This window comes from Citrus clementina, unplaced genomic scaffold (genome assembly GCF_000493195.1).
Source record: "Citrus clementina cultivar Clemenules unplaced genomic scaffold, Citrus_clementina_v1.0 scaffold_3, whole genome shotgun sequence".
Lineage (NCBI taxonomy): Eukaryota > Viridiplantae > Streptophyta > Magnoliopsida > Sapindales > Rutaceae > Citrus > Citrus x clementina.
In genome coordinates this window covers 15319225-15323615 of record NW_006262339.1, presented here as the reverse complement: position 1 = coordinate 15323615, position 4391 = coordinate 15319225, and positions in this window count along the sequence as shown.

Sequence of the window (4391 nt, the reverse complement as noted above, 5' to 3'; positions counted from 1 at the left end):
CCTGAATCGAATAGCTGATTCGATCAGGTTAACTAACAAATAAAAAAATTTAAAACATTTTCCTAACTCTAACTCATCACAACTCACACCCACACTTCTCTTTCTCAACTGGTATCTTGACTCTTCCTCACTTCTTCTTTCTTCTTCTCCTAATTTTCTTTTGTCACTGCCAAATATCATCTTCTTTTCTTCTTCTTCTTCTTCTTCTTCTTCTTGTTCTTTTCTTTTTCTATTTTTCTTCTTTTTCGTCTTTCCTTCCACCGCTGCCAAACATCTTCTTCTTCCTTCTTCTTCATTCTTCTTATTTTTCTTCCTCTTTAGTTCTTTTTCTCTTTTTCTTCTTCTTCTTCTTCTTTCCTTTCTCCACTACCAAATATTTATTTTTCTTTTTCTGATTTCCCATTAATTGATTTTAGTAATTTTTTTATTCTTAGTTAATTTCTTAATTTTACTTTGTTAAATTTTGTTAATTGTTAAATATAAATTTGTTTATGTAATTTAGTTAATTTGTTGAGATTATGAGAAATGTAAAATTAGGGTTGATTTTTGTCATGGCTTTTTGAAAATAATAAAGGAGCAACTTTAAGACCAAAAGGCATAACAGTCCACTAATAATGGGCATCAGGGATGCAGAAGGCAGTGCCTTTTATGTGTTGGACAGTAAAATCATATTTAGCAAACCAGTTCTTAAGGCTGAGCAACTGTTTGTCAGGGAGCAACTTATTTTTGAAGTTAAAGATTCGAGGAAAAGAGGAGTTGTCCATGTTGATAAGAAATTTATGGCTGATTAGATAGACTTTGTTCTGTTATAGATCTGGTGTAACAACGCCACGTACAACTACCCACTGGTATCAGAGCCACATAAACAACGCAGAAGTGGTATCATTTTAACAGCTTCATATTGTTTTGGTTCTTCAGGCTGCCCAGATGCTGTAACTGGGGATTGGACAAAAGGTTTTGAGATAACTCTGGTTTGCGTGTCTGTCTGTTTTTCAAGCGGAGAAGACCTGTCTTCTCTAACCATCTGCGAAGATGAGTTATGGTATATGTGGTGTCTCACTACCTTGTATGCTACCAAACTGGTTTTTCCTGTTAAGCCATTCCTCACACACATCACCAGTCCTGAGTTCTCATCAGATCTTCTCTGGACTCTCCTGTTTCTCATCAGAAGGGTATCCGGTATATCCTGACAAAATCAATTGTCATTTTCTATGGGATGTTCCTGAAGCCCATATGTGCAATCCGGTTGTAACTCAGAAGGAAGTGAGGCTATGAAGACATGTTTAAGAGATGGCTCATTGAACCCATTCAGCTTATAAAAAAGAATACTCATCCTTTTCTAATGAGATTCCAAAAGGTGTCTTTTGAGCGAGCAGCACTTCATCTGATGATACTCTTTTCTGTCTGCATCAATAGAAGCAGTTTTTTCTTCGATGAATTATTCATGAATGATATTGAGTGCTGTGCCAATTGGAGATTGCATGAATTGGAGCTGACGATATTCTCCCAAGCTTTCTAACCAATCACGTAAAGAACCCGTTGATCGGGCCATGAATTCACGGAGAACAGCTTCAAGTTGAGCATTAGGTTTGCTTCCTTGGAGGTCAATCCATGCGGAAAATTCTTGAAGTCGAGTAGGCCATTTATGACAGGGAATGTCATCAAATGTGAACCAAGATGCTGAAGATGGTTTTGTTGAGTGATCAGGAACTGGTGGAGGCATTGATGGCTCTGGTTCCATGGGAGATGCTTTATTTTCAACATCAGAAGAATTGTCTTCAACAATAGGTGTGGCAGTTGAAGTTCTTGGATCTTCAGTTTTGGTGGCCATTAATATGCTTGTAATGTCAGCATATTCGAATTTAGAGTCAGTGGAGGTACCATATGAGTTTGTGGATGAAGAAGAGGAAGATGGGTTGGACTCTGATGGGTTTGATTCATAGACTATTTCTGGCTCAGAGGAGTCAGAAGATGTGTTTTGGATAGTATGATAATGATACTCATCCATTGGACCTTTGTCTTTTTTGGGAGGTTTAGGAGTGGCTTTTGGTGAATCTTTTGGTGGTACCGGAGGAACAGATGAAGATGAAGTGGCCTTTGACTTTGGTTCTGAGATCTTGACTTTGGACTTTGATTTTTTAGGTGAAGATGGTTTTGGTTGAGGAGTTGGTTGAAGGTGTGAGAATCTAAAGAACTGATTGTAAACAGGTTGTTGAGGTCTGGATGGTGTATAGAAAGGTGCATAAGTTTCAAAGATCGGAGGAGGTACTGGTGGGGTTTTTGTTTGAGTAAAAAGGGAAGGTCGAATCTTTTCAGCATCAATTCTTGTCAATTCAGCTTTGAGCTTTCTGATCTCTGCTTCTTTTTATTAAACTTTGGACCACAGATGTGGTTGTTGATCATTCGCCTGAGATCGGTGTCTAGCTAAGAGATACGATCTTGTAAATGGATGTATATCTGATCAAGACGGTTGTTGATTGAATCAACTTTAGTTTCAGTTTGAGAGACTTGACTAGCAACTTGATCAATTTTCTTTTCAAGCTGTTGAAGAGTTTGATTATGAGCATTGGCATTTTTGGTTTGCCAATTCAAAATAGCTTCATACTGTTTTGGTTCTTCAGGCTGCCCAGAGGCTGTAACTGGGGATTGGACAAAAGATTTGAGATAACTCTAGTTTGTGTGTCTGTCTATTTTTCAAGCGGAAGAAATGATTCCTTATAAGATTGGCTTGAAAACATTAGGCATGATCTTATTTGGTGAATAGGAGGTTTGGGATCTGGTGGAGGTTGTGGAGAAAAGGATTTGCAAGATGTTTTTGGATGAGAAGGTTTTTTCTTCTTCTTTTTCTTTCTCCTCATAACTTCTAGCTCGTCATCAACATCCGTGTCATCCAAGCAAGGACAATCTGGATTGCACATATGGGCTTCAGGAACATCCCATAGAAAATGACCATTGATTTTGTCAGGATATACCAGATACCCTTCTGATGAGAAACCGTGAATGGGAAGTTTCTTTTCTTGACCAGTTTGAACTGCTGTTATCATAGTAGTGTAGGAAAGCTGTGAAGTGTCTGAAACAGGCTTGGTTTCAGGTGTTTGAAAAGATAGTTTGACTTGACCATTTTGTCGTCTTTCAAACGTGGCTTCTGTTGTTTGAACTGGTTCAGAGTTTTGGTGGAAATGCTCATAGTTGGTCAACCATTCAAGAGGTATAAGTTTGAGCAATTCTTGTTTCTGGATTTGTTTGGGAATTTGGATGATGGTTGGAATTGTGTCTGTGTCTGCTAGGATCATTAAGGCATTAGATGTGGTGTGTGGTGTGGGAAGATCGAGTGCATGATTCTGTAATCGATACACTATTTAGTAATGAAGAGTTGCTATTTTTGATGTGGGTGTTTGTTCTGCTCCTTGGAGCTAGATTTGGATCTTAAGGGTAGTGGGAAGGTTGGGATCCTCAAGAGAGAGGCTGAAATTTGGGTAAAAGGTTAACAAGACACTGCTAGCATGGAGTGTGGTTAGGACGGTTCCTACAACAACATGTTGGTACTGTTTGAACCTGGTGTCTAACAGAGCAATCCTGGCCGTAACAGGTAAACCTTTTCTGCCATGGAGGGTGAAGATCAATCTTACACCACCAAGGTGGAGATGCGTATACCCTTCTCGTTTCTAGTTGACGACGAGATCTTGGGGTATTTCTAAAGTGACATACTGCTCACTGTGAGAGGCTTGTAAAGCACACTGATGCAGTCTAGAAGACTGAATATATTCTTTTGGGAGTGGTCTTTTGGTGGAGATCAGGGTTTGAATACTTCTGGTGAAAGAAGTTTTTTGTTTGTATAGATTATAAGGACTCATGATGGGGAACTGAGATTCATTAATTTGGGCAGACTCGGGGATATAGGAATATTCAACAAGGTTTTCAATTTTGGAGGCTATGTGTTTGGAACATGCCTTTGGAAGAGATAGAGTAGAGGAAAGAGAAATATGAGAGGAAGATGATGAAGGAGTTGAGATTGAAATGAAGATGTTTCCATATTTATGTAATCTTCTTCTAGGAGATCAAATAATATTACTTAGAATTATAAAATGAAACCACTTCTGCGTTGGGTATGTGGCTCTGATAGCAGTGGGTAGTTGTACGTGGCGTTGTTACACCAGATCTATAACAGAACAAAGTCTGTTCTTAGGGCCAATAGCCCGCAAGTTCTGGTTTTCAGCCGATTTACACTTATCCATCAAATACCAAATCCGAAAATTATTTTTGAAATCAGTTTTTCACGATACCACCCGAAAACACGGCACTCTTGGCCTTCAAAGAGGGTGAACGTTGTGAGAAAATAATTTCATTTTATAAAAATCAGTTTTGGAGGATAAAACAGGACCTTTCTGATG